The sequence below is a fragment of the Pristiophorus japonicus genome, chromosome 3 (genome assembly GCF_044704955.1).
Source record: "Pristiophorus japonicus isolate sPriJap1 chromosome 3, sPriJap1.hap1, whole genome shotgun sequence".
Taxonomy (NCBI): domain Eukaryota; kingdom Metazoa; phylum Chordata; class Chondrichthyes; family Pristiophoridae; genus Pristiophorus; species Pristiophorus japonicus.
This window is the reverse complement of record NC_091979.1, coordinates 146595688-146619165: the sequence shown is the minus strand read 5'-3', so window position 1 is coordinate 146619165 and position 23478 is coordinate 146595688. Positions and strand designations below refer to the sequence as shown.

The 23478-nt window shown below is 46.1% G+C and overlaps 1 long non-coding RNA gene across 2 annotated transcripts; it reads left to right on the top strand.

The window, feature by feature from the left end:
- The first annotated feature begins 2911 nt into the window (after positions 1-2911).
- Positions 2912-22166, top strand: LOC139259933 (uncharacterized). 2 transcript variants are annotated; one of them, XR_011592682.1, is made up of 4 exons: positions 2912-3013; positions 7182-7353; positions 11223-11403; positions 19482-22166. It is a non-coding gene; the product is annotated as an uncharacterized lncRNA (long non-coding RNA). The 2 variants fall into 2 exon arrangements; XR_011592683.1 differs by lacking the exon at positions 11223-11403.
- Positions 22167-23478: the final 1312 nt, after the last annotated feature.

Sequence of the window (23478 nt, the reverse complement as noted above, 5' to 3'; positions counted from 1 at the left end):
TGTGAGTTTTCCAGGTTTTCCGAAACAAGCACTTTTCTCCTGCCCGGCAATATATGCGTGTTGACCCTAAAATTTAGGACTGGGTCACCATGGGCCAATTGGGGAGGCTGGAGCCTGAACCCCGGCACTTATAGTGGCTGATTGCAGCGCTCTGAGGCCATACTGTTTTCCACCAAAGATCATAAAATTGCACTGTAAAATTAGCCCACGTTCATTCCAGTTAAGCCTTTTACCCTCCTTCTTATTCCCTCATGTTTTGTTTTTACTTGGCTGCCACATTTCATGATATCAGGAGCTGATTAATTGAACTATACATGCAGTACAAGACAGATGTTAAAAAAGGCAAAGCTGCTTCAGCGTTTACACAGCAAAACCTGTTATTCCCAGATGTTGCAGAGACATGCAAATTAGAAGAATGACTGTGATGTAGCAAATAAAAGAGTTAGTTAAATAAGAATATGGTAATGTGTAACACGCGTAAAGGCCACCACGTTCAATTTTTCCAGGTCATGATCAACTTGCCCTTTCGCAGGCAATACCCACCCTATTTCTTTCCAGAGTGAGATGGATAGCCATAAGTAAATCTTCCAAAATGAAAAAGCTTTGTGAAATTTCTCAATGACCGCAAAGATAATCAATTTCTCTCCAGGATATTAATCTAACATTACAATCTACATTATTCAACCTTAGCCACATGCACATCCAGCCTTTTAAAAGAAGATACTTTCAGTGAATGGTCGATAATTATACCCAATTCCTTTTCCACTTTGTCAATGGATACTGATTCTCTTTGCACTCATTTTGTTGTTGTTTTGAACCTTGACACAGTACCTTTTCATTATTCACATGAAAATCAATCTGCTATTCCTTAGCCAATTGACCTACTGTCAGCAGATCTTATTCAATGCCATCCACCTCACCCAAGAAGCAAATGGATACTTATCATTGTGTCATCATCAAATTTATAATATTTCTTTTAGTGACCTCCTATACATTGTTTGTAAATAATGCAGCATGAAACCTAGCTCAGACCCCTGTGGAATAATACTTGGTGCTGCCCCAGACAGAGTCTATTCCTTTCATCATTACCTTTTGCCTGCTATTGCCAATTTTCAATCTAACTAGTTAATTTACAATAACATCCTTTTCATGTCAAGACATGTTTTCCAAATTGAATTACTATTTTTGGTGCAATAACTGTTGTTATGTTGGCAAACTTTCCATTAATCCCCTGCAAATTTATTTTCTGTAATTTTGTTACTGACCGAACCTTAATGTTTACTGAAAAATCAAGTAAATTATATCCAGTTGGCCCTTGTCCATTAAATTAGTTGGCCATTCGATTGATTTCAGCAGCTTCCTCAAGCACAGCTTTTCTTGTCTCTGAAGCCATGTTTTGACGCTCTTTGATCTCTTCAGTGAACAATGGCAGCATTCTGGGAAATTGCTCAAGATTTCTCCTCTATCGACTATGTTATGGGCCCAAGTTTCCGCCCTCTGTAAAAATGGCTCATCTCCATAAGGTGCGCCGACTTTCTGGAATAAAAAGAGCGCCGAAAACTTACCTTGTGATTCTCCGAGCTCCTCAGGGTGTCTTCGGCCTCGGCGTGGCACAGCACAAGGGGTCGGGGGCGGAGCCAGGTCCCGGTGCTGAAAACAGTGCCGGGACCTCTGCACATGCGCGCTAGAGTGTGCGCGCATGTGCAGTAGCTCCTCACAGCCCGAATCTCTGCGATGTTGCATGGGAGGGGCCCAAAGCACGCCGCTCCTAGCCCTGACCGAATGGGCTCACCGGGCATTGAAGATTGGGACTCAGGCTTCCCTCCCATTCAGCTCCCCGCCACCACCCTCCCATTCAGCCTTCCCCCTCCCTCCCTCCCATTCAGCCTCACCCTGCCCCTCCCATTCAGTCTCCATCTGTCCCGTTCAGCCTTCCCCCCCACTCCCTCATATTCAGCCTCCCTCCCTCCCATTCAACCTCTTCCCCCCTCACTCCCATTCAGCCTCACTCCCTCCCATTCAGCCTCCCCCACTCCCTCCCGTTCAGCCTCCCTCCCTCCCGTTTAGCCTCCCCCCCTCCTGTTCAGCCTCTCCCTCCCATTCAGCCTCCCCCCTTCTCTCCCTTTCCTTCCTTACTTAAGGAAGGATATACTAGCTTTGGAAGGGGTACAGAGACGATTCACTAGGGTGATTCGAGAAATGAGGGGGTTACCTTATGATGATAGATTGTGTAGACTGGGTCTTTACTCCTTGGAGTTCAGAAGGATGAGGGGTGATCTTATAGAAACATTTAAAATCATGAAAGGGATAGACAAGATAGAGGCAGAGAGGTTGTTTCCATTGGTGGGGGAGACTAGAACTCGGGGGCACAGCCTCAAAATACGGAGGAGCCAATTTAAAACCGAGTTGAGAAAGAATTTCTTCTCCCAGAGGGTTGTGAATCTGTGGAATTCTCTGCCCAAGGAAGCAGTTGAGGCTGGCTCATTGAATGGTTTCAAGTCAAAGATAGATAGATTTTTAAGCAATAAGGGAATTAAGGGTTACGGGGAGAGGGCGGGTAAGTGGAGCTGAGTCCACGACCAGATCAGCCATGATCTTATTGAATGGCGGAGCAGGCTCGAGGGGCTAGATGGCCTACTCCTGTTCCTAATTCTTATGTTCTTATGTTCTCCCATTCAGCCTCCCTCCCTCCCATTCAGCCTCCCCCTTCTCTCCCTCCCATTCAGCCTCCCTCCCTCCCATTCAGCCCCCCTCCCATTCAGCCCTTCCCCCTCCTCCCCCACCTCTCCCCCCCACCCTCCTCTCCCACCTCCCCCTCCCTCCTCCTCTTCCCCCTCCCTCCTCCCTTCTTCCCTCCCCGTCCTTTCCCCCCTTCCTCCCCCCTTTCTTCCCCCACCCCTCGCTATCAGAAACACAGAGAGAGACAGAGAGAGAGTGGGAGACACTGGGCGGGCGAGGCCCATCCCAGGGCCCATCCCAGCACACTGTTGGAGGGCTCCCGGTGCTGCAGTAGGTGAGTAGAAACTTAATTTTTTATTTATTGATTGATTTTTAATTATTTTTTTTATTTTAATTTTTTTTTGGTTGACTTATTGGTTGATTTATTGATTCATTTATCATTTATTATTGATGATGGCTCTTTATTTGTAAAAGTGAAGTGTTTAATGTTTGTAAACTTCCCTCCCCGCTATCTCTAGTTCCCTATGCCTGATTTAAAAGTATAGGCAAGGTTTTTCTGAGCGTACAAAAATCTACACTTACTCCATTCTAAGTTAGTTTGGAGTAATTTTTTGCTGCCTAAACTTGCAAAGCAGGCGTAAGTGGCTGGTAACGCCCCCTTTTGAAAAAAAAAACTGTTCTAAAACAAAACTATTCTAACTCACTAGAATTGGAGCAAACTAAGTGGTGAGAATTGCAATGTCTAAGATACTCCATTCTAAACTAGTTGCTCCATAAAAATAGGAGCAACTCAGGCTGAAACTTGAGCCCTAAGTTTCTGAAACAATCAGAAACAAAGAAGTTACAGGAACTCATGAAAAATAGCATAAGAAAATAAAATGACAATTTTGAAATGATTAATATCTATGATACAGTACAGCAAAACCCAAATCAGTTATTTTTTCACACATGAATATGCTCTTTCCAGATTTAGCACCTGTGTCAGCTGACTATCGCATGTTGCATTTAGGAGATATCCAATTTACTTAACACTTATCTTTAGAGTTAGAGCATTAGGATTTTGAATAGTCTCAAAAAGTGTCCAAGGTAACTGTGATATTTTTAAAACTCATTTTTATTTCATACATGCTTCCAGTTTTGCAAAATTAGCTTTAGTTTGCCACACTGAAATGATTGAAAAGTGAAATTAACAGCAAGAACTCTGTAATTACTCCTTTGATTTGTATTGAACAACAATAGTTTATGATTACATTCTCTAAAGAATAGCTCAAGAAATATGTTGCAATGTTTGAAGTATAGGAATCACGGGTAATGTTAAAGAAGGGTATAATTATATCATCCTGAGTCAGATGAATGTGTGTTGCCAATAATCACCCTTGATGATACCGGGAGAGCAGGCGCTGTTTACTGATGCCTATTTCAGATTTCCTGATTACATCCTGTGACATAATTTCCTAACATTCAAGCCGCGTCCAATGATTTAAGTCAGGCTGCACATCTGGAGCGATACCTGTTGCCATTTCTTTATACATGCAGATGTCTCTGATAATTCAGCTCATTGGCATAACAGAGACCTCCATTAAGAAAGGTGGATAGTTCCATTAATGGTTTGACAAAGACCGCAAGCAGAGCTCCCATTCCACTTTATTTGGAAGGCTTTCACCTTGAAAGTAGTATTTTCTTCTGGTGTCTCTGGGTTCACTATTGCATTACTGATCTCCGACAAACAGCTGGAACCTCTCATATCATCAGAGTCCTCTTGTTTAGGGAGAGCTGATATTTTATAATATTTTCTTGTCCAGAAACACAATTGATTTCCACCCCTAAAGAAGGATGTGAAGGTGCTATACCTGCAACATGTTGCAAAAGCAATGATACATTTTGAGGTTTTTACCCTAGATAAACTGCTTGGGTTCAGAGTCAACAGACCTCATGTCCCACACAAACCAGAGTGTTAAGAAAGCAGTTAAAAAAGCTTATGGGATTCTGGGCTTCATAAATAGAGGTATAGAGTACAAAAGTACGGAAATCATGATGAACCGGTATAAAACACTGGTTCAGCCCCAGCTGGAGTTTTGTGTCCAATTCTGGGCACTGCACTTTCGGAAAGATGCGAAGGCCTTAGACAAGGTGCAGAAAAGATTTACGAGAATTATTCCAGGAATGAGGGACTTCAGTTATGTTGATAGACTGTAGAAGCTGGGGTTGTTCTCCTTGGAGCAGAGAAGATTGAGAGGAGATTTGATAGAGGAGTTCAAAGTCATGATAGGATAGATAGAGAGAAACTGTTCCCATTGGCAGAAGGGTTGAGAGCCAGAGGACACAGATTTAAGGTGATTGGCAAAAGAACCAAAGGCGAAGTAAGAAAAAACTTTTTTACGCAGCGAATGGTTAAGATCTGGAATGCACAACCTGAAAGGGTGATGGAGGCAGTCTCAATTTAATCTTTCAAAAGGGAATGGGATAGGTATCTGAAGGAAAAAGATTTGCAGTGTTACAGGGAAAGGATAGGGGAGTGGAACTAGCTGAAGTCGCCATGGGCTCAACGGGCCGAATGACCTTCTGTGCTGTAACCATTCTATGATTCTGATTCTACCCTTAACTGTTCAATATCCAGGTAAATGTAGCAAGATGCAGGATCAAACAAACAATATTACCATTTTATTCTGGGCTGCTGAAAAATAACACAGGCTGCCAGGTGAGCCTCTTACCTTCGTAGGTGGATAAATATAAACTATTAGACAAGCTCAGGCTAGAAATCCACAGACAAATTTATTGAATATTAAATAGATAAATCTACACTATTCAGTACAGAGAGTATATTTACAGTAGCTATGCTATTCTCCTCAAAATGTCAAACAATTGAAGACACTTCTATGCTATCTCTGAACAAAGCATTGATCTTTTAAACCAGGCCATTCACTTCTTGTGTGGCAAAATGCTATTGCAGAGCCTGATTTCACTGATTCTTTCTGCTGGCTTGAGACTGACACCCAACTTGCATAAAATCAGATGAAGATTATCATTCAAAATCCTTTTGAAATATACTGAAATAAAAAAAACATTAGACAACTGCATATATCATAATTACAGTAGGTTATTAGCCATTCGCAGGTTATCTAGGGTTACCCACGATGTTTGTTTGCACAAATATACCTGCCATTTACAGTAAAGGATAAGACATCGGGCAGAATTTTAATGTGGAAGAGCGTAGAGGTTTGGGTGCATGTAAGTGTGTTAAAGCCAGCAAAATTGACAACATGCCAGAAACCGACTTCAACCTTCTGCACTTGACTGGAGCGTGTTAGGCTGCCTGCATGCAACACCCTCGGGAGAGGCGGGCTGTCAATTTCCGTATGCTAATCGCTCAATTGACACACTGTTATTACTTTAACCTTGGATCCATGGATTTCCCGGGGTTCCTGAAACTCATCAGTGAAACCAAGGCAATTGATAGGGCTGAAGTAATCTTAGGCAAAGATGCCAATAAATACTTTGCACACAGGTGTTTTCTTATCTGCTTGTGGGGAATGGTTTGTTCACAGTACATTTGCTGAGAGGTTGGTATCCAGCGTCTGTATGGTGGTGTTGAAGGCGTGCATGGACTAGTTTGATTGGAACATTTGGCAGTCCATGGCACTGGCCACTCTGTCCATGGCCTGTGACATCACCCCCATCATGCTTGAGGTGGATTCCTACAATCCCTCTGCCATCGTGGTGATTCCACTTTGAAGGCCTGGCAGTGCATCGCACATTGTCTGCTGCTCAATGATTCTCCTCTTCATCGACATCCTCCGAAGTAATGCATCTGCATCCAGCTGAGCAGAGCTTAGAGAGGACTGCGCCCTCCGATGTGGACTCTCCATTGCTGTCTCTGTCACCTCCATCTGCTCTTGCTCACTTGAGATGTGTGAGTCACCAGGTAAAAACCCAACTACCTGTCTTACTGGTCCCACCAAAGTGTGAGTATCTGATCTTGTGCATGGTCTGAATGAGTGCCGTGACGATGCATCCTCAGAAGGACTCAGCTCCTCTGAGGACTCGTCGTTCGGCATGTCCACCAACTCCTGCTTCATATGTGAAGGCACTGTGGGCGACAAAAGACGTTGGACTAGATTCTCACTGACTTTGTGACCGGGCCGCGATTTGACCCTCTGTGGCGAAAACCCGGTCGGCGGGATCGTCGGGCATCTTTTTGCGGTGGCGCTTCCACGTACCGCCAGGGAGAGGTGCGCGACGTGAAACAACGTGCAATGCCACGGATTGCGTTACTGTCATGCTTTCGGCACTCTTTGCCTCGCCCAGAATACCAACAGGCAAACCTGTCAGTGCAGCCCTGCCAGCAGCGGTAAGTATAACGACCTGCAAAAAAGGTAAGTTTAAAGTTTTTATTTTGTAATTTTTTGTCAGCGATTTAGTAGGTAAAGGTTTTGTGAATGTTTTGTGAAATTTGTTGAATGTTCTTTGCTATTTTTTTGTTTTTGTTTCTCCCCCCTCCCAAGGCCTCTCTCGTAGCGCTACCAGCCTCGGACTAAAATTGCTGAAACTTGCGGTTTACGCTGTCAACCCTCATGCAACGTCAACTTTACCGCAAACGTAAAGGCCAAAATGTATGCCTAAAAATAGTAGCGCAGACAACTGAAAATCTAGCCCCACTGAATTAATTCTGGCAAGGTAAGAATATGCTGCAAGTTATTATTATGAAGCTGATCATATTTTACTCACTGTTCAGCTCAAGTCAACATGACTGAGTGCAGTATGATATGTGGGTGCTTTTATTTATTTGGGTCACCAGATAGCTGTGAGCACCCCATCTCCAATGGCCAAGCACACCAAAACTCCACAGATCTCCAGTGCCTCCTCCTCTGCTTGTCAGCTGCAAGATGTTTGGAGGGGCCTATCTGGTTTGGTCTCTCTCCCTGGTGTTCTGTGCATTCTTCTCTTGCAAGGAGGGAAAGAAGAGTGTAATGGTATGTGTTCATCCAAATAATGGAGTGCATTTGGTGAGGGAGAGGCATGCCATTGCATAAGGATGAGGATGAGTGGGAGTGGTGGATGGATAGATGAAAATGTGAGGAAGTGCATAAAAAGAGAAGAATGGTGAACCGCCAAGGTAAGAGGGTACAAGGATTGACATGTTGGAGTAGGCTTGACAAGGCAGAGTGAGGGGGTGGGGTGATTATGCACAGCAGGATGTAGGGGAATGTGCCACTGTACTCCCCTTTCCTGACCTGCTTAGGTCATTAAACTGCTTTCTGCATTGAATCCAGGAGCCTGGCACCACACTCCTGCTGTTGACCTCCTCTGCTACCTCCAATTGCACCTTCTTGGTCTCAGCGCCAGGCTTCTTCCCCCATTGCTATCCCCCATTCCCCCACAGCACATCCAGGGAGGCGTCACTAAAACAAATCGCAGCCTTTGCCCAACTGGACGCCATATTGGCACTTACTTCTCTTTGGTTTCCAACTCCAAACTTCTTCAAATTGCATGTTTGGAGTTTGCCTTTAAATACTGAAGTTAATGATCTCATCCTGCGGGTCCACATCACACCCGTTGCCGCTGATTGGATGGGAAATCCAGAAATGATAATGAGGCGATTGAGTTAAAAAGCCACTGACAGACGCGCTCTGCAGACCTTCAGATTTCTTGCACGCTATCAGACCCCTCTCGCTCTCCCAGCGCATTGTGAAATTAAAATCGGAGCATTCCCTCTGCCTCTATGCCTGTATCTGATCAAGAAATCAAACTGGCTGAATTTAATAGACTTGATTTATTGATCTGTGATAAATGCTTCGAATGACTTGTGAGGTGGGTTCCTATGTAAGTACAATAACAACAATGAAACCATCAAATCAAGGCCTTCCTGAACTAGTCACATTCCTGTCTTTTTCTGAGGTGTGAAAGTTAGTCAGCCTGTAATTTATATTCCATATGACTAACCTGAACCTTGTGCGTGCCATCAAAATGGAATCCAAAAAAGTTATCTGCCATACAAAACTTCTTAATTTCTATCAGCAAGAACAGCTCAAGATTATTCACCAGACTTGGGTCATATAACAATTAGGCTCCTTTCATGGAATATAGCTGTTTTGTAGGAGACTGGTCTGATGTTTTGTAACCAGTTATTTTTTATCTTATAACACTCCATGGGATATTTTATTACATTAAAGATGCTATATAAATACAAGTTGTTGTTGTTATTGATTGATTGCTGTCTCGGTTTGCTCAGCATCTCCAAAGAAATGCCACTAGTCATGCTAGGTTGGTTGGATCTTCTACTTTATAATAGCAGTTAGCAGATGGCACCAACTGGATTGTTTTTGAGCTGGCACAGACCTGCAGGTTTTGGCAATGTCTCAGTTGCAGCGAAACCATCTTTTCTGACTGAAGGTCTTGAATGTGTGATAACATTCTTTTTAAAAATTCTGAACAGACAGTTGGATTTTGATTCCATTCAAACGGAACCTCTGAAGATGACCAATCTAATATAAATGCAGCCTGAGGCCCAATATTGAGTGTGCCTTGGGCCTACCTGGTCCTGAGCATGAACCTTTCCCTGTGCCCACTTCATGCCACCGGACTGCACCATCCTATTTCACCCCTAATACATCCACACTGCAGCCTTGCGTATCTGCAAGTTTGCATTACAATTTCTCCTTGCATACAGTCACCCAGTATGGTAATAGCTGTGATGTATGTAGGCACCTTTAGCAATGACTCCATGAGGCAGGGTATGATACTTAAACTGTGTAGACTGTAGTCCTTTATTTGCAGCTCCTTGAGTGAGGACATCAAGTTGTGAGCTCCCTTTTATCCTGGGTTACCTGCAGTGTGTAGGTAACCCTTCGGTCTCACAGGTAAGGTATGTACAGTGTAAGGGTACATTCAGTGTTACATAACAGTGTTACAGACTTCACACAACAAACAAGCATGCATATATAACAACACTCCCCGCTAAGCATTTTTAATATCCTTATTGTCATGACTTGGGGAGGAGATCAGTAGTGAGCAATGGGAGGTTGTGGTGAGGGTTGTGTGGATGCCAGGTGTGATCCCTGTGCTTGAGGCTGGCCTCATACCATTCCCCTCCCTCACACACAGACCATGTGGGTGTCACTGTTGTGGGATCCCTCAGTGGGGTAGCCACAGCAGCAGTAGGTAGGGTGCATACTCTGTGATATGGATAGTTGTGTGTTGGTGGGCAGGGCCACAGGACTGGGTGGGCCCCTTGTCCACCAATTGGGATGAGGGTCAGGTCATCCCAGGGTTTGCCAGGGAAGCTGGAGAGTATTGGTCTCTCACTCCTGGTGTTGGCCCTGGTGGCCAGGGGTTGTAGGGCTGATCTGGTGCAGGTTGCCATTGGTGGTGGCTGTGCTGCCCATTGACCACTGTCCCTGTAGTGGGTCTGCTCCAACTGGGTGTGTGTGTATGTCCTGCAAGGGGCATCACATTTGTTTCAAAGGTACAGACTACATGGTCAGGTAGCCTGCTGGACCTGGGTGTCTCCCACAAGGGGATTCCTCCAGCATCAGCATGGTCCCTGTGGGACCCAATGTCCTTGAGCAGTGTCCTACCAGTATACATGACACCTTGGATCTGAACACACAGAGTCGAGCCTGCATTATACATTACAAAATTTGCATCACTTTTGGGTGTCATGGTCTCACCAGACATGATTATATTAGGCATTTCAAACTCTCTGTCATAATTATCAAACATAACAAGCTCGTTCTTAACCTTACTCACACAAGCATTCATCTCATTAGTCACATTTGTTACACCAGCATCACAATTCATGGTTACATTGCATACATTTTCATACTTGCACCCTTTTATTGCATCTTTAGCTTTAAAGTCCTTGGCCTCATTTAGTTGAAACTGTCCTTTTTAATTTATTTGGTTACCAGCCTCCTTTAAGGGGGCTTTCCAATCCAATTGGCCGCTCGGTGCCACGTGTCGCTCCTCCAACGCTGCCCCTCGTGGTATTGCCGTGGCCATTTTGCTTGCAGGTTCATCTCCTCGTCGTGTGACTGCCATCTTCTGGCTCTCCTTCAGGTAGACTGTGGTGGTCTTTTCTTCCACAGGTTCGGCCCTGGATGTCGGGACTCCATTTCTTTTGACGATGTTCACCTCTTGGAGTCCTGCCCCAGCCTGGAAGGTGGAGTTTGGATTTTCGGTCCTGGAGATTTCGCCGTGGTGTTGTGGAGTCGTCGCCACGGAGTTGAGCTGGACAGTGGGATCTCTGGATGCAGCGATGGATCCATGTTCGATGTCGATTGCTGAAGCCCAGAGGCCGTTGCCACTTAGACTGATTTGGACTGGGTTCATCCAATTCCTTTCCAGCAGCGTGGGACCATCGCCGGCAACGATCCACAGAGGGAGTTTGTTCAACATGCCACCCTGGGAGACCTGGCTGTCCACGCTGCCAACGATTTGGATTTTACCTTTGTTGTAGGTGAGTAGCTGTGCTTGGACCGAAGACAGTTTTGGTCGAGTGCCAGGATTTATCCAAAGTTTCTCAAAGGTCGTTTGGCTCATTACAGATTGGCTCGCCCCTGTGTCGATCTCCATGGAAACTAGGACCCCGTCGATGTCTACTTCCATCGGCCACGGAGAACTTTCAGTGGAGCAGGTATAAATTCCATACTCTTCTTCCAGGATTTGAGCAGCTTCACCTTCATCTGTGTCGGAGCCCCGGTGATCAGCCAACTCATCAGAGACGCGGTGAGTACAGCCTTTTCTGCGCATTCTCTGAAGGTGCCCTTTCTCTTTGCAGCCTTTGCATGCATAGTCTTTGTAGCGGCACTGGTGGGCCCTGTGGTTTCCTCCACAGCGCCAGCACGGGACCATCCGGTTTGCCACATGTGGCGAACTCAGGGTTGCTGTAGTTGGGGCAGCATTCCTGCCTTTCGAAGTATCCATGCGGTGCACTGCGCTCACTGGTTTAAAGTCCTGGGTCAGTATTCGCCTGGAGTCGCCGGCCGAAACCATGTAGGCCTGGCTCACTTGAGTTGCTTTCTGCAGGATAACTGTGATGTTGGCAGAGAGCAATTTGTGCAGGAGGTCCTCGTGGCCGATTCCAATGACGAATATGTCCTTTAGTGCTTTGTTAAGGTGGTCTCCAAAATTACACGGTATATCTAGTCTTCTTAAGTGTGCAGCATATTTAATAATTTCTTGGCCCTCAGGTCGCCGGTAAGTGTAGAACCGGTGCCTCGCTGTGAGGATGCTTTCTTTCAGTTTTAGTTGTTCCTATATGAGTGTTACCAGTTCTTCATAGCTTTTGGTGGTTGTCTTCGCTGGGGCTAGCAAGTCCCTGACGAGACAATGGATGGTGGGCCCACAACAGCTAAGCAGGATGGCCCTGCGCTTGTTCGGTCATGTCACTGGTGTGTCCCCATCCAGGTCATTGGCTATAAAGAAATGTTCCAATCTTTCTACAAAAGCATCTCAATCTACCCTCTCAGTAAATTGCTGAAAGTTGCTGTGATTAGACATGCTAAGCATGTAGTTCGTGACCTTGTATCCTCGTCGCCAGTTGTGATGTATGTAGGCACTTTTAGCAATGACTCCACGAGGCAGGGTATGACACTTAAACTGTGTAGACTGTAGTCCTTCATTTGCAATCCTCGAGTGAGCTCCCTTTTATACTGGGTTACCTGCAATGTGCAGATAACCCTTAGGTCTCCAGCAGTAGCACCCTCTGGTGTATAGGTAAGGTATGTACAGTGTAAGGGTACATTCAGTGTTACATAACAGTTTTACAGACTTCACACAACAAACAAGCATGCATAAAAATCAGTAGCAATGAATAGTTGGTAAAGCTCTTTGTCAATATATCGCTTAAGTCGCATGCCAGGAACAGTCTTTAAAGTCTCTGCCATAAATTCAAGAAGTTTGTTATAAAATAGTCTGTAGTTGTACTTTCTACATTTCTTACAAAATGTTATAAGTAGTTGTTTCTCCCCCTGAGTACTCAGAAGTAATTTTCACGCTGTCCTGCTTAACTCCTTGGAGTTGGTGTCTTTTTCTAGCCTCATTCCATGCCTGAAGAGTCCATTTTAAGACACTGAAATGGCATCGAAGAATGAGAGTCCTCTGGTGAGCAGGAATCATCTGCTAACGGTAAATAGTATCCAACCAAGAAGAGGTAGACATATTTAGAGGTTGCAGATGATGATTCATTCTGAAGCTGATTGGTGAAAACATAACATCAGTCACCACGTCCTCCACAGAAACTGCATGAGATTACCTCGAACTTTCAAGAGATTATTCACTGGCAGATATAGTGACTGATTCAGCCACAAAAGCTGTGATTATTCCCCACCCCGCCACTACCACCACCATCATATCCCAGAGCTTCGTGCAGCAAGCCACAGATTATACCTACACTGGCATACATACTGGCAACATGCAGATACAGACTGACATGGTCACCTTTATAATATTAAGCAGTTAGACAAGGTACAGTTGGTGTTCCTGCCAATCTGCCCATAACAACACGATATACCTAGAAACCTTCTTCCATGTTTCTCCAGGACATGGCTCAATCCTAGTTCAAATTTACATTATAGTTTTTTCTCGCATGATAGTTTTTGATAATCCAACATGTTTGCAATAAACTGCTATCTGAAGGGAAGTCTTTTGACTTTACATGTGGGGCCTTAATTATTGTCTATAGATTTGGACATTTGGTAAAGCAAAATTCGGTCAGGCAGATTGGATTTATGAAGCGGAAGTCATGTTTGACAAATTTGCTGGAATTCTTTGAGGATGTAATGAACATCGTGGATGAAGGGGAACCAGTGGATGTGGTGTATTTGGACTTCCAGAAGGCATTTGACAAGGTGCCACATATAAGGTTACTGCACAAGATAAAAGTTCACTGGGTTGGGGTAATATATTAGCATGGATAGAGGATTGGCTAACTACCAGAAAACAGAGAGTAGGAATAAATGGTTCATTCTTGGGTTGGCAATCAGTAACCAGTGGGGTGCCGCAGGGATCAGTGCTGGGACCCCAACTATTTACAATCTATATTAATAACTTGGAGGAAGGGACCGAGTGTAACGTAGCCAAGTTTGCTGACGATACAAAGATGGGAGGAAAAGTAATGTGTGAGGAGGACACAAAAATCTGTAAAAGGACACAGACAGGCTAAATGAGTGGGCAAAAATTTGGCAGATGGAGTATAATGTTGGGAAGTGTGAGGTCATGCACTTTGGTAGAAAAAAAATCAAAGAGCAAGTTATTATTTAAATGGAGAAAGATTGCAAAGTGCTGCAGTACAGCAAGTCCTGGAGGTACTTGTGCATAAAAAACAAAAGGTTAGTATGCAGGTACAGCAAGTGATCAGGAAGGCCAATGGAATCTTGGCCTTTATTGCAAAGGGGATGGAGTACAAAAGCAGGGAAGTCTTGCCACAGTTATATAAGGTATTGGTGAGGCCACACCTGGAATACTGCGTGCAGTTTTGGTTTCCATATTTTCGAAAGGATATACTTGCTTTGGAGGCATTTCAGAGAAGGTTCACAAAGTTGATTCCGGAGATGAGGGGGTTGACTTATGAGAAAAGTTTGAGTAAGTTATGCCTCTATGTATTGGAATTCAGAAGAATGAGAGGTGATCTTATCAAAACGTATAAGATTATGAGAGGGCTTGACAAGGTGGATGCAGAGAGGATGTTTCCACTGATAGGGGAGACTCGAACTAGAGGGCATAATCTTAGAATAAGGGACCACCCATTTAAAACTGAGATGAAGGGAAATTTCTTCTCTCAGAGGGTTGTGAATCTGTGGAATTGTTCTTATTGAATGGCGGAGCAGGCTCGAGGGGCCATATGAGGAGAAATTTCTTCTCTCAGCGGGTTGTGGATCTGTGGAATTTGCTGCCTCAGAGAGCTGTGGAAGCTGGGACATTGAATAAATGTAAGGCAGAAATAGACAGTTTCTTAAATGATAAGGGAATAAGAGGTTATGGAGATGATCGTATCAGCCATGATCGTATTAAATGGCGGAGCGGACTTGAGGGGCTGTATGGCCTACTCCTTCTCCTATTTCTTATGTTCTTATGTTCTTATTAAATGCAAGTCTTTCTTTCTTTGAGATATATGAACATTTCTTTGGGGACTTTGTAGTCAGCCACACTCCCAGAAGGAAGTTAATTAGATGTTAATTACATCAGGGATTCTTTTCTGGCTTTGAAATATTGGATGCTGGTTGCCCTTCTTTTATTGCCCTCAGGATGCAATTTCTGGGCCTGAATTTGTTGTCGGAGGCTTCCTGCGGGCAAACGCCTCCGAACCGCAAGAAAAGTATGACCCTACCTGATGGTCACAGCAGTTCGGAGACTCACGCTCCTGGGCCTGCAGGCATATGCATGCATAAAGGCCCACATATCCCAGGTGCGCACGTGGTTCGCAAGCGTTCCTGGGATCACGTTGGTCAGCCCAACCAATCAAAAAAGGGATCGACATTCATCATCATCATCATCATCATAGGCAGTCCCTCGGAATTGAGGAAGACTTGCTTCCATTCCCAAAGTGAGTTCTTTGATGGCTGAACAGTCCGATACAAGAGCCACAGACACTGTTACAGGTGGGACAGACATTCGTCAGGGGAAGGGGTCGGTAGAATTTGTTTGCCGCGCGCTCCTTCCGCTGCCTGCGCCTGGCCTCTTCATGCTCCTCGCGTCGAGATTCAAAGAGCTCAACGCCCTTCCGGATGGACTTTCTCCACCTCGGGGGGGGGGTCTGCGGCCAGGGTCTCCCAGGTGTCAGTGGTGATGTCGCACTTTACCAGGGAGGCTTTTAGGGTATCCTTATAACGTTTCCACTGTCCTCCTTTGGCTTGTTTACCATGAAGGAGCTCCGCGTAAAGCATTTGCTTAGGGAGTCTCGTATCTGGCATGCATACTATGTAGCCTGCCCAGCGAAGCTGATCGAGTGTGGTCAGTGCTTCAATACTGGGGATGTTAGCCTGGTCGAGGACACTGATGTTGGTGCATCTGTCTTCCCAGGAGATTTGCAGGATCTGGCAGAGACATGTTTATGCTTATGGGAATACCATTTACATACAGAATCCCCATAAGCATGAATAGGAATCCCCTAAAAAAACACAATTATGCACCAGTTAAAAAATAATAATTTATTATATGTTCAAAATTAATTAAAATACAATTAAATTAAACACTTAAAACAAAAAAGTCAATTTTTGAAAAATAAATTTAAACATTTTAAAGGGGTTAAAATAACCTGTAACTAATTTAAAAGTTTTACTATGTTTAAATAATGTTTTTAAAATTATTTTAATATTTATTTAAACTCGTACGTTGATAAAAGAAGGCCTGCTTTTACCAGGCGTAAGAGATTCACGGGCATTCGTTGCGCAAAAAACCCAAATCTCCGACAGCGAAAGTCCACTTCCCGGGGATGTGGATGATCTGCCAAGCTGAAACTTGAGAGATCGCAAGTTCTGGGTCTTCGCACATGCGCAGCGCATGCGGAAACTCAAAGCTTGCAGGGCATTTACAGCCACATACACACGGCGTAGATGGACATAGGTCCCGGAAAGTCCAAGCGTATTTTCTTTGACCTAAAATGGAAAGTGGATTTTGAACAAGCACCTGCCGAGGAGGAAGATCTTATTTGATCGTAAGTGTTGTGTTTTGTCTTGGGGACCAAGAGGAATTGTACATTAGGTTATTCTCAGGACCAAATTATTTGGTGTCAAAAGCAAACACAAAACCAATCAAGGTTGAAAGGCTGCAATTCTTCAAGTGGAAGCTTCCTCTGTTTCTTCCTCTGTTCCAGCACCGTGGCACTGAACCTTTCTGAGACAGAGATGAAGACAAATTACAACAACCAGCGCTATCTATACAACACCTCTCTTCACTCCTCTACTGTCTCTGTGTTATCAGACTTATTTTCCGACATCTAATCTTTTGTGAGATGTAATTTCCTCCAATTAAACATTGGGACGATCAAAACTATCTTCTTTGACCCTCGTCCTAAACTCTATGGGCCCAAGTTTCGAGCCGTGCCTAGAACGGCGCTGTCCCGACCTGGACACCCGTTTTTCGCGCCACAAAGTGCGCCTAAAAAAACCCTCCAGATTCTCCACCTCCCTGCAGGTCCTCTGGCCCTCAGCACAGCGCAGCAGGAGCTGTAGGGGGCGGAGCCAGGTCCCTGCGCCGAAAACAGTGCCAGGACCTCTGCACATGCACGCTACAGTGGGCGCGCAAGTGTAGTAGCTCCAGGCGCCCGAAACTGTGTGGGAGGGGCCCGAAGCACGCAGCCCCTAGCCCTGGCCGAATGGCCTCATTGGGGCTGCGTGAATAAGTCTCCTCCCACGGCCAGCTCCTGCTTCCTCCCGACCCGACTCGACTCCCGCTTCCCGCCTCCGGACCGGACCCGACACCCGCTCCCCCTGCCCCCGCCCCCGGACCGGACCCGGGACCCGACACCCGCTCCCCCCCCACCCACCCCCGGACTGGATCCGACCTGACCTCCCTCCCCCCGACCTGACCTCCCTCTCCCTTCCTCCCCCCGACCCGAACCGAACCGACCTCCCTCCCACCACCCCCCCGACCCGACCCAACGCCACCTACCTATAAATCTGGTGCTGGGAACAGGCCCTGCCCGAAGTCTCGGGCCCGGCCCGTTCAGCCTCCCTCCCCCTTCTCCTTCCCCCCCCCAATCTCCTTCCCCCCCCCCCAATCTCCTTCCCCCCCCCCCAATCTCCTTCCCCCCCATCTCCTTCCCCCCCAATCTCCTTTCCCCCATCTCTTTATCCCCTTCTCCCCCCCTTCTCCCCCATCCCCCCTTCTCCCCCCTCCTCCCTTCTCCCCCCTCCTCCCTTCTCCCCCATCCCTCCCCCTTCTCCCCATCCCTCCCCCTTCTCCCCCTTCCCTCCCTCTGCTTCCCCTCTCTCTCCCTCTACCCCACTCCTCACCCTCCCCTCGCTGTCAGAAACACAGACACTGACAGACAGAGAATGAGAGACACACAGACAGACAGAGAGATAGAGACACTGACAGAGACACACTGAGAGGGGCATGCCAGCATGCTGTTGGAGGGCTCCCGGTGCTGCAGTCGATAAGTAGAAAATGTTTTATTTATTGATTTTTTAAAAATTATTTCATATTAATTTTTTTTGATTGATTTATTGGTTGATTTATTGATGTATTTATCATTTATTATTGATGATGGCTCTTTATTTGTAAAACTGAAGTGTTTAATGTTTGTAAACTTCCCTTTAAACACCCCCCCCACCATTCCCTACGCTTGATTTGTAACCTACGCCTGATTTTCTAAAGTGTAGACAAGGTATTTTCGAGCGTACAAAAATCTTCACTTACTCCATTCTAAGTTAGTTTGAAGTAAGTTTTCACTCACGAAACTTTGAAATCAGGCGTAAGTGGCCGGACACGCCCCCTTTTGAAAAGAAAATTCTGTTCCAAAGTGAAACTGTTCTAACTGACTAGAACTGGAGCAAACTAAATGACGAGAATTCCAATTTCTAAGATAGTCCGTTCTACACCAGTTGCTCCCAAAAATCAGGAGCAAATCATGTGGAAACTTGGAGCCCATATCCTTGCACAAAGACCACCTACATCCACCTTTGTAACTTTGCCCATCCATGCCTCAGTCCATCTGCTGTTGAAACATTTATCCATGTCTTTGTCACCTCTAGATTGAACTATTCCAATCCTCTCCTAACCAATCTCCCAAACTCTACCCTCCATAAACTTTAAGTCATCCAAAACCCTGCTGTCTGTATTCTATTCTGTACCAAGTTCTGCTCTCTCTCATCACCCCAGTCTTCACTGACCTACATTGGTTCCCAATCCACCAATGCCTCAGCTTTAAAACTCTCATCCTCTTGTTTATATCCCTTCATGGCCTTGCCCCACCCAATCTCTGTAACCTCCACCATGCCTGAACACTCCTTTGCGCCAGCATTGGTCGTCATGTCTTTGCGCCATGCTCCAGAACTCTCTACTTAAGCCCCCAACATCTCTATCTCCCTCTCATCTCTTAAGCATATCTTTGATGACGTTTTTGATCACCCCATCTAATATCTCCTGCTTTGGCTCGAACTCTTATTTTATTTGATTAGTCTCTGTGACGCACCTTGGGACAATTTTCTGTGTTAAAGTCACTTTATAAATGCAAGTTGTTGCCGTTCAAATACTCATGATTCTGAAAAAAAAACGCTTAAAAGTTCAGTCACCTTTTTTATTATTGTGCAAGTTTTTTTTATTTGTTTTCGGATTTGGGTGACACTGGCAGGGCCACATGTGCTGTTCACCCTTATTTGCTCAGACTCATAGCAAACATTTGTACAACTGAGTGGCTTACTGAGTCATTTCAGAGGGCATTAAAGCTTCAAGCACTAACTGTGGAGACACAAGTAAGACAGATCACAGGTAGGGGCACCAGGCTCCCTTCTCTGAAAGATATTAATGAACCATTAGTTGAGTTTTAATAACAGTCTGGTAGGTTTGATGGTCACTTTTCTGATGCTATCCCACAAATTAGCAGATTAATTGAATTCAGTTTTAAAACTTGCCATAGTAAAAATTAAATTCCTCTAACTGGTAATTTCCTGGATTCTGGTCCGCCATCATACAGTTGCCAGAAGTGGCAGAAACACTACTTCAGTGTTTTCACTGAACTTCCGGTAAAGTTATGGTGGCGATGCGGGAGCAGCTCCGAGGAAATGCCTGCCCATGATCTCTGAGTTGCTTGTCCAGTACCGTGAGCACTACACTACTGTAACCATTAAGCATTTGCATTACAGAGGTGCCGTAATCATGACCATCTTTAAAAAAGGGAACAAGTCCAACTGCAGCAACTACAGAGTAATTTCCCTGCTGTTGGCCACTGGGAAAGTCATCACAAGAATCCTCCTCAACTGACTTCTCCCAGTGGCTGAAGAGCTCCTCCCAGAGTTATAATGCGAATTTCGTCCACTAAGGGGTACGAAGGACATGATCTTCACTGCATGACAACTATAACAGAAATGCAGGGAACAGCACCAATCCTTGTACATGGCCTTCTTTGACCTCACAAAGGCCTTTGACACTGTCAACCACCGTGAAGGACTATGGAGCGTCCTCCTCCGTTTCGGATGCCCCAAAAAGTACGTCACCATACTCCGCCTGCTCCACGACGACATGCAAGCCATGATCCTGACCAACGGATCCATCACAGACCCAACTCGTGTCCGGACCGGGGTCAAGCAGGGCTGCGTCATCGCCCCAACCCTCTTCTCAATTTTCTCGCTGCCATGCTCCACCTCACAGTTGATAAGCTCCCTGCTGGAGTAGAGCTAAACTACAGAACCAGTGGCAAGCTGTTCAACCTTCGCCGTCTCCAGGCCAGGTCCAAGACCACTCCAACCTCTGTCGTCGAGCTACAGTATGCGGATGATGCCTGCGTCTGTGCATACACAGAGGCCGAACTCCAGGACATAGTCGACATATTTACCGAGACGTATGAAAGCATGGGCCTTACGCTAAACATTAGAAAGACAAAGGTCCGACACCAGCCTGTCTTCGCTGCACTGCACTGTGCCCCAAACATCAAGATCCATGACGTGGCCCTGGGCAACGTGGACCACTTCCCCTATCTCAGGAGCCTCCTATCAACAAGAGCAGGCATTGATGATGAGATCCAACATTGCCTCCAGCGCGCCAGTGCAGCCTTTGGCCGCCTGAGGAAAAGAGTGTTTGAAGACCAGGCCCTCAAAACAGTCACCAAGCTCATGGGCTACAGGGCCGTGGTAATACCCGCCCTCCTGTATGGCTCAGAGACGTGGACATGTACAGTAGACACCTCAAATCGCTGGAGAAATATCACCAGCGATGTCTCCGCGAGATCCTGCAAATCCCCTGGGACGACAGACGCACAAACATTAGTGTCCTCGTCCAGGCCAACATCGCCAACACTGAAGCACTGACCACACTTGATCAGCTCCGCTGGGCAGGCCACATAGTTCTCATGCCAAACACGAGACTCCCAAAGCAAGCGCTCTAATTGGAACTCACCCACGGCAGGCCAAAGGCGGGCAGAGAAATGTTACAAGGACACCCTCAAAGCCTCCCTGATAAAGTGCGACATCCCCACTGACACCTGGGAGTCCTTAGCCATAGACCACCCTAAATGGAGGAAGTGCATCTGGGAGGGCGCTGAGTTCCTCGAGTATTGTTGCTGAGAGCATGCAGAAATCAAGTGCAGGCAGCGGAAGGAGCGTGAGGCAAACCAGGCTCCCTGCCCACCCTTTCCGTCAACGACTGTCTGTCCCACCTGTGACAGAAACTGTGGTTCTCATATTGGAATGTACAGCCATCTAAGAACTCCTGCTAAGAGTGGAAGCAAGTCTTCCTCGATCCCGAGGGACTGCCTATGATCACAGGTAAGGTATGAAGAGATCGCAAAGTTGCTGTTTAAAGAATGGACTCAGTCGAGAATATTTCATGGACTTTATGGGTGTTTCTGTGGGTATTTTCCCTGTGATGGGATCACCCTGTGCAGAGAAGTGAAAAAAACTGTTTTGTTAAAACTCCAGAGGCCACATGGCAGTTAGCTGTGACAAAAGGACTGTCAGACATCCAGAACGGGTTTGCCCATCAGTCACAGCTAAAGAAAGGAGCCACGAATATTGACAAAAGAGCTGTCGGCCAGGAAGGGGGACCATTGACAAAGCCACTCTAATATGCAAAAGCACTTCTCACCTCCATCTCAGAAGGAGAAACAGAACAATGAACCCAGTAGCCTGGCCAGCCATATAGGAGCCGAGTCTTTCCCAACACAAAGGCTCAGAGAGATGCCCAGATTAAGTGCTATCAGCCCAATGCATATGGGTTGGATGACCCATCACTGACTAAGTACCCGTGCTTAGAAACAAAGGGGTTTTAAAGATTGGCGGGAAAGATAGAGATTGCAAAACTCCCATAAAGACAGGGTCTTTTCCACTTTATTTTTCGCCTGCAGTTTGTAGCTTGAAGGTGGGTGTGAAGCTTGGAGCTTGCAGCTTGTAACTGGAGAGAGCTCTCTCTCCCTCTCGCTCTCGCTCCAACAAGATCGATGTACCAGGAGGAAGCCGCAGTTCCGCAGAAGAAGCTGCCGAGACTGAAAACCAGGCAGTGACTTCCAATGGCTGAGCTGAGCGAGGAAACCAACTGTGTGTGTAGTGGTGAGCATGATCGCGAGTGTCCCAAGCTGGGTGAGACTAAGGGCTCAGAGTTTTCTCAGAAGTAAAGCTTTTCAGGGCTATTCTGGGGAGGGAGCTTCGACTGGGTAATTCATGGGTAGGGGTGAAGTTAGAATCCACCAGGGAATTACTGCGTGTTACTAGGTCTCAATTCTGTACTGTATGTATGCTGTTTGTAAACTGGATTTTATTCTCCACAGAGACAGTGATTGCGTTTAGTAGTGCATGTTTTAGCCAGTGTATGTTAGACCAAATAAATATAAGTACGATTTTTCACCGAAGCATTCCTGTGCGTGACTCATTTCATTTACACCCTGAGTAATAATTCCCGGGTCTAGAACTTTTGTAAGGTAGGGGCGATTTGAACCAATTGGGCTAGGATCAAAACCAGTTACATCTCTTGGTGACCGCAGCAGGAGCCGGGTAAATGGAGTGTAAATCAGTCATTGACAGCGCTTCTGGCGAAAGATCCCAAATGGAGGAAGGGATTTTTTCACATGTATTTAAGAAGGTTAACATCACTAAGTAGTAGGTGCGAGGCTTATTCGTGCTGAGCGTCCAGTGGACGCAGCGACAAAATGGACGGAGGGCAAGGAGCACAGGCGCAGCATTGAAAAGGCGATATGGCTCATCTGTCTACAAAGACAAGTCCAAATGCTAGATGAGCAGGTTGGTAAGTTAGAGGCAGAGCTCAGGGAGTCCGAGGCACAGTCAGACGCAAGGGCTGTAGTAGGAAGCAGGTTATGCACGCAGCGAAGGGATGAGAAGAGGGGAAGAATACGCCAGGAGGTAACCTTCCGTAACCATAAGGAGTTCCTGTAATGCCAGGTAACTGAGGCAGAGGGGAACGAGAGGGTGGTTAGGGAGGAGAAAGCTCATTTGTTGAGTGAGGTAAAGGCGCTGGAAGAGCAGTTGAAGGATATTCAGGTGGCATACAGAGTCACCAGCAGTTGAGGTTTTGATACGGGTGATCATGGTCCTTGCCAGGAGCAGATCCGGAATTTAACTGATGCTCTATCTAAGGCCAAAGGGATTATCTGCTTGGAAGCTCCGGGAATGGCCCGGGTAGATGAGGAAGAGCAAGGGAAAGATAAGAAGGACTGTGAGGCAGAGGAGGACGCTCGACCGCCGCCTGAAGTGCCGGGACCAGGACCCATGTGCCCTGTCCGGCAGCGGAAATACGGTGCTCGCGTAGGCGGCCAAGAGCAAGGACCACTGCAAAGTGACTTCGTGGTCCGGTATACAACCTCCCAGCTGTAGACAGTGGTCTCTAACCTGACCAAACTGACTAGCAAAGGGGACCCATCTGTCCATTTTACGGATGTGAAGCAGGTAGGGGGATCAATAATTGTAGCGAAGCTGAGTCAGCCAAATTACTTTTGTTTTCCCTGGATAGTAGGTTGTACCAGTTGCTCAGCGGGTAGCAAGAGGGGGCAGGGTACGTTAGAGAGGATAAAGGATGACATCCTAGAGGCTATGAGCCTCAATGATGGAAGTCCCTTCTCCCGAGTGGAAAGGACGCTGCAGTTAGCTGGGGAGGCACCGCAGGCTTTCGCGGACAGGCTTTGGCCCATCTACTGGA